This window comes from Terrapene carolina, unplaced genomic scaffold (assembly GCF_002925995.2).
Source record: "Terrapene carolina triunguis isolate 2854851 unplaced genomic scaffold, T_m_triunguis-2.0 Scaffold113, whole genome shotgun sequence".
Classification (NCBI taxonomy): Eukaryota; Metazoa; Chordata; order Testudines; family Emydidae; genus Terrapene; species Terrapene triunguis.
The window spans coordinates 11,949,213-11,960,316 of NW_020664464.1; the positions used below are offsets into that span (position 1 = coordinate 11,949,213).

Consider the following 11,104-nt stretch of genomic DNA (forward strand, 5'->3'; position numbering starts at 1 on the left):
ATACTTTTTTTTTTTTTTTTTTTTTGGAGGAGCATGGCAGGTAAATTTGCCTCCTGTGCTGCGTTCTGCAGGACATTCCTGATTTTTCTGAGGCTATCCTGCATCCTGCAAATACAAAGCTGCCAAGATATTGAAAACATCCCCAAATATCTTTGCGGCTAAAACATTATGATCTGACAAATGGAAGGCAACATTTAAAAGATGGCAGTCTGTCTAGAGTTCTTTCCATTCTCTTTTATCTGGGCCTGAGGTAAATGCATTGTCACTAGTAATGGATTCTTTTTCTATATTTTCCATTTTTGTTGCACTTTTGATATTTCTTCTCCAGGTTCCCGCATATTGATTTTCAAGGGCACCTGTACTGTTACAGTTCCCTTCCACTCCTCCTATAGTTGATCAGCTGTTGAGATTTTCCCTCAATTATTTCCTTTTTACTTCTTTGCTCTATGGTAATTCAGGGGGAAACACTTTTTTTCTTTTTCTTTTTAAATAGAGACTATTGATTACCCAACATATTCTTCACAGGACTATGTTTACAGTTTCTGTTTTAATTTATGCTGTCAGATAAGGAAAATAATTTCAGTAACAAACAAACAAAAAACATACTTTGTTGTTTTAATTTTTTCTCTGTCCACAAAAACTTTTCTACTTTCCTTCAACAGCCCAAGATAAAATCCTCCAATATGTGTATTCTCCAAAAAATGTACTTAAAATGGGGCTCAGTCAGTTCTTCTTTTTCTCATGTTCTTATGCTTAAAGTGGGAAAATGATTTTTTTTTAGAGTCTAGACTTTTAAAAACAATTTAGTGTTCCTGAAAAATGTCACCTGTGTGATGGATCAGTTGAGATTTGAACTAGTAACTGCTTGAAGACATAGCATGACACTTTCTGCTGTAAGTCTGAAAGAAGTCTGAACTTGAGTGAGAAGGAACAGTGCAAATTTCATTCTCAATTATCAGTGATCCAGAAGCAATCCCTTTTTTTGCTGAGAGAGTATTTTTAGACAGTTTCATTCAGAAACATTGTGTGAATTACTGCCTTCTTTGGTATCCCTGATTGAGGCATAAAAACATTCTAAACAGTAGCACTACGTTGTGGGAGAAGTTAATAAAGGAGCTTGAGTTGCCCATTTTGTGTACAGTAGTTTAAAGGAAATACTGACAGTGTCTCAGAGTCACACTTTAAACAAAAGGAGGTCTGTGATTCATATGCAAAAATGTGCAAAAAATGAAGACAATCATTGTGACGGGTTGGATCACAGAAACCCCCTTGGGGCTGCCAACTGATGTGCCAAGACTACTTCTGCCCCTGCTTTCCCTGCCAGCTTGGGACTCCAGCACCCTGTCTTGTTGAGCCAGACACGCCAATCTGCTCCAACACAGACCCAGGGTCTGAATCACATGCCCCAAAGCTGCAGATTTAACTGATAGCAACTTAAGAAGTGATCCTGTCTTTAACACTCAGAGGCCCAACTCCCAATGGGGTTCAAACCCCAAATAAATCCATTTTACCCTGTATACAGCTTATGCAGGGTAAACTCATAAATTGTTTGCCCTCTATAACACTGTTAGAGAGAGATGCACAGCTGTTTGCCCCCCCTCCGCCCCCCAGGTATTAATACATACTCTGGGTTAATTAATAAGTAAAAAGTGATTTTATTAAATACAGAAAGTAGGATGTAAGTGGTTCCAAGTGGTAACAGACCGAACAATGTGAATTACCAAGCAAAATAAAATAGAACATGCAAGTCTGTGTCTAAGAAAACTGAATACAGATAAAACCTCACCCTCAGAGGAATTCTAGTAAGCTTCCTTTTACAGACTAGTCTCCTTCTAGTCTGGGTCCAGCAATCACTCACACCCCTTGTAGTTACTGTCCTTTGTTCCAGTTTCTTTCAAGTATCTTTGGGGGTGGAGAGGTTATCTATTTAGCCAGCTGAAGACAAAATGGAGGGGTCTCTACAGGCTTAAATAGACTTTCTCTTGTGGGTGGAGACCCCCTCCTCTCTCCTATGCAAAGTCCAGCTCCAAGATGGAGTTTTGGAGTCACATGGGCAAGTCACATGTCCACGCATGACTCAGTTTTTACAGGCTGCAGCCATTGCTTACCTGCTACCTTGAACGTCTTCATGTAGACTTCTTATGTGGATTGGAGCCTTCCAAGATCCATTGTCCCTTAAGTGCTTCTTGATTGGGCACTTAATTTGCACATTCCTTTCTCAGGAAGCTGACCAAATGCTTTACAAAGGCTACTTAAAAATCAAGCCAGTACACAGCCAATATTCATAACTTCGAATACAAAAATGATACATGCATACAAATAGGATTAATAGATTCAGTAGATCATAACCTTTACAGAGATATGTTACATGGCATATATAGCATAAAACATATTCCAGTTATGTCATATATACATTCATAAGCATATTTCCATAAAGCCTTATGGGGTGCACCATCAATATCATGTTTTCAGGTTGGGTGAGTTGGGCACAGTTAGATGTCTGCTGCTTGTGCAGTCACCTGGTGTGCACCCACAACTGAAATAATTGTGCATGTAACTGAGCGTACCTGTTTGTGTACAAAAACCTCAGGCCTCTTTTCTCAAAACTGGGCCCTTAATACTTTTGCCAAATATCTCTGTAAAAAACCCACAGTTAAAATGGGAGCATAAATGCCACTGATCACTAGATGTTTTCTTCAGCAACAAACCCCTTTATTTTTCCTAGTTTACTGGTAAAGGGGGAGTAGATGCTGCTTTTCATTGTTATAACTGACTTTCATGGCACCTATTTTCTAAAGATATCAGCAAATTGATCTCAAAGGCTCCGAACCTGCAATCTGATCCACTAGTGTGAAACCTTGGGCCGATGTAGAGCCAGGCTCGGGTCTCTGCTAGTAGATTTGATTGCAGGATCTGGAACTCAATATATACAGGGATCATTTCACCTATCCCTGAAAGGCTACCTGTTAACAGCACATCACAGCTCTGCGCAACACTGTACGACAGGAAACAAAGAACACTTTCCCCAGTTATGACTAACAAGGTCATTTTAAGTAGCAAAAATGAAATCCCCAACTGGAATTTAGCCAGGCAGCACCTCTAAAACCCCACTCTTAAGAAAAAAATGCTACGGTACTGTGGATCTCAGTTTTGCATCTCATCTGAAAGGTGGCTCTTTCATCAGCTCAGTTCTCCCTAAAAATGTATTGAGGAATTGGTTTGGGCTTAGTTATGCCTTATAAACACTGGCCTGTGTTGGGACAGTGCTGCGCTGTTCTGTCTAGAGGGCTCCCCAGGAGGAATTCTGCTTCAGTTAGACAGTGTTGTCCTCAGAGCTCGCCACATACACTAGAGATGCACCCACTGCTTCAGAGGGTGCAGCATATTTCTTCCTGTATACCCGACAAGCCCCATTTCTTCTGTACTTGCCCCTCCCCCGGTTCACCTTTGCTGAGAGGGTGCTGAAAAGAAGCAGCCCCTGCACTTTCATGAACATGTGAACTTCGATTTTTTTACCTGGCCACTGCTCAAGAGTACAAGGGAGGTTTTTTTGTTCCCTCCCCTCAAACTCCTCAGGAGCAGCCAGGCACAATCAAGCCCTCAGTTCTGACTTAGAGGGGATAGAATTGCAGCTGCCTAGGGTTTTGCTTTGAAATCTTCCATCCAAGGACTGATTATCCATGACCTTGCTGAGCTTGTGTTTGATCTTACAAGACCACAGCCCAAGGTTGCATGACTGCCAGTTAAGCAGATAGTGGAAATTTAAAGTCAGATTACTTTACAATCTAAGCCATTCTCTTCAAAAGTCTCTGTTTCAGGAGCCCTAATTTCTACTGACTTCCTGGTATGTTGCTACTTGGTTTCTTATTTACCCTGTCCTTTCACAGCTGTCCATTAAGGGCTTGAGTCACAACTATGTTACTCCCGTTTTATGCTGGTGTAATTCCATGGCTATACTGGCAAAAAAACGGGAGTAACACAGTGGTGAATCAGGGCCTAAAAAGTTTTTTTTTATACCATTTTAAATTCAAAAGTTTGAATAATATCACACAATGAATGCCATTAACAAATATAATAAAAATACACAGACAAGACTTACACGTCCAGCTCTGTAATCATTATATCACAATGAGCCATGCTGTGAGTAGAAATCAGTGCAATAACTTTGTAATGCTTAATGGTATAATGAAAAGCAGATGCAGAAGAAATTTTAGCAAGCCTAGCAAGAGAAAGCAAATTATTAACACTTCATGAATTTGAAACTACTTTATAAGCTTGAGGAACTCCCAGACAGCATCAGACAGATGAAACACGGATACAGTTTTATTCTTTCCAGATAAATAACAAAGTTCATTTCTATGTATATTATGATCCACTTAAATTGCCATTAAAATCACTGAAATATCACTTCATTAGCATAACCACACTGATCTGGTATCAGAGGGGTAGCCGTGTTAATCTGGATCTGTAAAAAGCGACAAAGAGTCCTGTGGCACCTTATAGACTAACGGACGTATTGGAGCATAAGCTTTCATGGGTGAATACTGATCTGTTATTTATGAGCAGATGTGGCTGAGAGCAGGGTTTCCAGATACTTATTTCTGCTAAATATAGTCAGTGTTTAACCTACACATCAACACTAGTAGGTGGCTTTACTAAAGGGGGTTTTAGTAATTTCTCAACCAGATATAACAAAGACCAGCATAGTAAGTAACTGTGAACATGTGAAGAAAAATTTTCAGGTGAAATTTCAACATATAGATAGCTTACAAATAGGAATAAAATATTGGTAATTGTTGTCACATTTTACATCTTCTATTCCTGGAAGCAAAAATCAAATATAGCCCAGTGATGCAATAACATACTTTACAGGGCTTGTCAAATTTGTTTTAATTTTGATGAAAACCCCTCTGCTGGCCTTGTTACTTTATAATGGGCTGAACACAAACACCTAGTTCTAAGGTGAAGAGCTGGGGATTTGGACTGGGACACTCCCTGGAAATGATATTCAGCCTGTGGCTCTTCATCACCATCCTATTGTTATCTTCTCTACATGGAATAAGATATTGTATAATGTCCTAAATGATAATTTGGCAGTTGGCCCACTGAAAAAATGGTAATTTTAAACAAAAATATAGTCAGAGACACAAACGGACACCCTCTCACAGAGCCACTGCACAATGGGCACTCCAACCCCATGGCTGGAGAGGCCTGCATAGGACTTTGTGTAGGTCTTTTATAGTGTAGAATATAGCAGGGTCTATGCAGCAGCAACAGATCATCTGACCCCACCCTGGAACCTTCTCCATGCCCGACTTCCTCCTTTTTCCAGTATTCTGACTGCAGGGACTGACACGGAGTAAAGATCCACTCCACACAGGGGATGTTCATGTACATGAACACATCTCTCCAAACGTCTCTTCCCTCTCCCCCATCCCCCTCCATAGCTTCCCTGCCGAGTTCCGATAAAAAGGTTGTCAGTGTTGTGTGAAATATCCCACCCTGATAGCAGGTGTTGATCCTGCTGGGGAATAATAAGTGACTTCTGTTCAATCACTGAAGCAGGTAGCCTGTTATATAGCCTATCCGAATATAAGGGAACTGAAGTGTCTCTTTAGAAAGAGAAGACTAAGGCTATGGCTACACTGGCGCTTTACAGCGCTGCAACTTTCTCGCTCAGGGGTGTGAAAAAACACCCCCCTGAGCACAGCAAGTTACAGCGCTGTAAAGCGCCAGTGTAAACAGTGCCCCAGCACTGGGAGCCGCGCTCCCAGCACTGTAAGCTAATCCCCTTGTGGAGGTGGAGTACCTGCAGTGCTGGGAGAGCTCTCTCTCAGCGCTGGTGTGCGACCACACTCGCACTTCAAAGCACTGCCGTGGGAGCGCTCCCGCGGCAGCGCTTTGGAGTTTCGAGTGTAGCCACGGCCTTTAGGGCAGGGGTGGTCAACCTGAGTCCGAGAAGGAGCCAGAATTTACGAATGTACATTGCCAAAGAGCCACAGTAATACATCAGCAGCCCCCCAGTAGTTCCCCCCACATCCCCGCTCCCCAGCGCCTTCCGCCCACCAGCAGTCCCGCCGATCAGTGCCTCCCCCTCCCTCCCCGCACCTCCCGATTAGCTGTTTTGTGGTGTGCAGGAGGCTGGGGGGGGGGAGGAGCAAGGGCATGGCAGGCTCAGGGGAGGGGGTGGGAAGGGGTGGCGTGGGGGCAGGACCTGTGGCAGAGCCAGGGGTTGAGCAGTGAGCACCCCCGGCACATAGGAAAGTTGACGCCTGTAGCTCCAGCCCGGAGTCGGTGCCTATACAAGGAGCCACAGATTAACTTCTGAAGAGCTGCATGTGGCTACAGAGCCACAGGTTGGCTACCCCTGACTTAGTGTGTGAGCTGCGTAAAGCTGGTGTAGAATTCTCTGATGGAACCTATTTCCATTGGAAAATCAATAATAGTGAGAGAGACTGAAATGATTGGGAATGTTTACTTCAGAAAGGAGACGAAGAAGAGGGGTGTGATAAAAGTATATAAAATAATGAATGGTTTAGAGGAAGTACATCAGGAACTTTCTTCCTGTCTCATAACACAAGGGGATATTCAATGAAACTGAAAGTTGGCAAATTCAAAACCGATAAAAGAAAATACCTTTTAACATAACACATAATTAAAATCAATGTCACATGATGTCATTGAGGCCAAACACTTATCAAGATATAAAGGGGACTGGATATTGATATGGATAACAAGACTATCTAGATTAGCATTAACTATTGTGAACAAAAAAAAGTTTTGGAAGAGATATGAAACCTCTCATTTGAGGTTTAAGACAAGCTAACTATTTATGACGAGATGTGCATAGGGAGCAGATTATCCCATAACTGAATCATTGGGTACTAGGCATTGTCAGAGACCGGATACTGAATAGATTGACCACAGGTCTAATTCAGTTTGGCAACTCCAGGTTTCTATGTAGATTCAAGCACTAATAGCCTTGTCCTGAGCTCAGAGCTGCAAGTCATATGAACCAAAGCAGAATAATCAGGGTATAAGGGCTCTCAAATGTAGTTCCACTGGATCCTGCAATCCTTTGAAATACGCAGACCTGAAGAAGAGCTCTGTGCAGCTCGAAAGCTTGTCTCTTTCACAAACAGAAGTTGCCCCAATAAAAGATATTACTTCACCCACTTTGTCCCCCTAATATCCTCTGAAATATGCATTTAGGACAGCTACATCTTTTATATCTGGACTAAAAGAGACCCTCGCTGGGGATGTGGTTTGAACCACAGCTGAGAGGTCTCTGACCTCCATCTATTCATATGCCACCCTCTAAAATTGTCATATAAACAGTAAATTTATTGAATGCAAGTTTGTTTATAACACAGTAGAAATAAACCACTCCTATGAGACCAGACCCAATGCCTTGGGAAGCCACTAGGTGGTGATGCCTCTCCAAATCTTTCCTTCAGCCTCCCCAGGCTCTTCTCACTCCATTGAATAATCCTGCATCTTCCAGTCCCTGCCAGCAGGTGGAGCTGATTGCTGCCATCATCAGTCTCTGTCACAGCTGACTGCCTCCTCCTCCTCCACTGCAGATGGAAAGGACAGGTCCTCCCAGGTACCAGAGGCTGGAGGAGGGATATATATACATACATATGGGGTATGCACATTGTTCCCTTGTGGTCCTTACCAGCTGCTGTCCCTTGGTAGCACAGGGCAAATGGATCCCTTGGCCAGGAAGGGGCCATTCAGTAGTGACTGCCAGGCCTCACGTGTCTGCAGCAACCTGAGGTCAGGGCCACACTGCAGGAGGCAGAGTCTGAGAGTGGAGCAGGCAGAGCTGGGCTGGGGGATGCTGTGGGCCAGCCTGGTCACGTGCACCGTGCCCTCTGCTAGAAGTAGGCCTCGAAGTGGCACTGCGCATAGACCAGGTACCCAAACTCAGTAGTGGAGATCTTTGCTTGCAGGATAGGACTAGAGGCCCCCAAAGAAGTGAGAGGCCAGAGCGAACCGGCTGATCTCAGTGAGAATCTCCTCCTCAATGCAGGCCTGCTCCTCGTGCATAATGTCCTTGGGCCTCCCCAAGTCCTCCCAGAGATAGTGCCGAATGAAGTGCAGCTGCTGCTGGCAAGGAGGGTAGGATATCCATGGAGGTCTTGTACAAGGGCCATGTGTCCTGGGTGTAGTCATAAACCCACTCACAGAAGTGATTGCCAATGTTGAAGCCCCTGCAGTTGTAGCTGCTGTACTCAAAGTCAGTCAGCATCAGTTTATCAGGGGTGAGAGCGACTGGCACCCCACCAGCAGCAGGATGTTCCCTTCCTGGACGTCATTGTGGCAGAAGACCGCAGGGGGAGGGCATGGACTCCAGCAGCTCCCTGAGGCTCCTCATTCCTTTCTGCAGGTTATAGGCTTTGAGATGGTTGAACTTCTTCAGCTGGGCTTGCTGGGTGAAGGTGAGCTCGGCCCCAAATAGCTCAATGGCTGTGAGGTTACTGGGATGGCTGGGGTAGTCTGAAGGGCTCTGAGGATGCAGGAGTGCTGGGGTTCTGTGAGTGCAGAAGGGCTGTGGAAGAGCAGAGGTGATGATGAGCTGTGGGATGCAGTTCGAGGTGGCAGAAGGGCTGGGAGAGAAGTAGGAAGAGACGCACCACATAGCGTGGGAATGGAGATCCCCATGGGAAGAAATTAGAGAAGCCCAACGTCGGGGGAGAATGGGAAAAACCAAATGGCTTTCCAAGAGTGAGGGGGAGAATGAGAGAGAGACAAGCTGACATATTATGGGTAAGAAAAAACAGATGTGGAAACCAGAAAAAGGTACCAACAGAACCTGCCAATTGTGCTCTTTTAATCTTTGCCTCAAATGAAGTTTCCAAAGGGGAGTGAGGACAAGTTTTCACATCTGCTTTATTTAGATGTTACTAAATGTGCAAATGGACATCTAGGTATACTCCACAGTTGATGGTTGGGTTATGTACAGTAGCACAGAGCATAGAAGGAATACTTTAGAATATAACCAGGATATATGGTATTATACCAGTAGATACACCCAATCATCTCAAACTTATCTTTCAGTGCTAAATGTCTGTTTTATGATTGATTTGGTGACATTATTTTACTTGATCCTTGTATGGGCCCTGAGGATTAAGAATGAATATTAGAGAGGTCAAAGGATAATGTGAATGGAACTTAAATGGAGGTTACTATTGCCGTTGGTTGAAATTTTCTATTTAACACTTTTTTGATGAAAAATGACCTCTTTTCTAAAATGAACATTTTCCCAGAAGGTTTTTTTCTTTTGAAATGTTCTGAGGGAGGGGTCAAAAAAGGAAAAACGAGGAGAGAGAGTGGGGAGAGAACAAAAATCCAAACACACACATGTTTTGGAAAAGTTGTGTTTTTTCATTGAAAAATTTGAAATTTTTTGAAGAAAATACTGAAATGTGTGTGGATTTTTGTTTGTGAAACATATCAACTATGGGTATGTCTACACTGCAGTGTAAGTCCAGGGTGAAGGGGGAGGGCCCCAAAACCCAGGCTCCAGCCCAAACCCAAATGTCTACACTGCAATTTTACAGCCCCCAGTGTGAGCCTGACTCGGCTGACCTGGGCCAGCCACAGCTGTATCACAGGTCTTTTATTTTCCCTTGTGTGTTTCGAGATCTTCTGTTCAAGTGTAAAAAAATCACGTATTACCTATTCTTATTTAAATACTTTGATGCTTTGTATTTACCCATTGTGTCCTTTTGTGTAGGTGCTTGAAATCATATGCAAAAGTCCAATTTTATCAGCCCAATTTTTGAACTAAGATTGTTCAGCTCGTGGCTTCATGTTATAATCTTTTGTAAAGTACTATCAAACTCTATGAGTTAGCAGCGCTCACTACCGTGTTCATTTAGCTCTGGTGTGACTGAAGAAAAATCATTAAAAATAACAAACCCACATCCAAAATCAATTTAATATTATATCCATTTAATAATTTCATTTTCATTAATGAATATTAACAAAGTCTATGAAATGAAAGCTATTTTAAATACTTCAGTAAACAGGAACGTATAGAGTAAAACACTCAAAAGACAAATATTATTGTGGTAACGCTGTGAACTCTCACATAAACAACAATACATCTCTAAACAATCAGTGGCTTTTTTCTTTGGTCTTTGAGACAGTGAACCCAGATAGATTTATCAATAGGATGCATTAAATCATTTAATAAGGCAAATTCTACTCTCAGTCACACCAGGGTTAATCAGCAGTAATGCCATTGAGTTAAGTGATGTACCTTGGTATGAATAAGAGCAGGAATTGATCCATTCATTTTTTTTTTAAGTGCAAAAGTGTCCAAAAAGTAGATAATTCAAAAGTGGGAGGAAGAAGATATGAATGTTTTGACTCAAAGCCTCTTTCAGCAACTTACAAATCAGTAAAGGATATTTTTATTTCAAATGTCCAATCTATCAAGGATTCAGCTGTACTGAAGAAACTAATGTTCAGCATGTGTAGGAAAGAGGGAGGAGATATTTAAATAAGCATTTTGGTATTAACATTAAAGTTTTATAGAAAACACATAATTCTAAAGAGAAAAATAGGAGTAAGATACATTGATCTCATTAATGTCAATCTCCACAATGAAATAGAAACCTGTATTTAAGAGTGGGTTGTGTGGATGCATGATCAAACCTGTACATTCAGTTTCGACAAATGGGAACAGAATTGTCATTCATAGAGAATTTTTTGATAAAAACAATCAATGTGCCTAGAAGGAAATGATTATTAAACTGGAAATGAGTACGTTTCAAAATTAGTGTGCTGGAAATAAATATTTCCTGCTGAAACAATTACATTTGAAAAATGCACAGTTATATGAGTGTGCTATTGTTGGGAAGGAAAAAAAAGGAATAAAAAAGGAATAAAATTCCAGCAGTGCAATATAAATCCCAAACCGTCCATTCATTAACTTAATAACAATTATGGTATTTATTAAATTTCCAAAGAAAGAGTATTTCCCGGAACTGATTCCAGCTGCATTAGCAGGATGTGAGCAAGAAGAAAACCAGACAGAAAAAGAAGTCGCAATATATTTTTCTTAAAAATTTTTACCACATTTTATTAATCA

The 11,104-nt window shown here is 41.9% G+C and overlaps 1 pseudogene; it reads right to left on the reverse strand.

Moving 5' to 3' along the window:
* Nucleotides 1-7,859: 7,859 nt before the first annotated feature.
* Nucleotides 7,860-8,644, reverse strand: LOC112114350 (annotated as a pseudogene).
* Nucleotides 8,645-11,104: the final 2,460 nt, after the last annotated feature.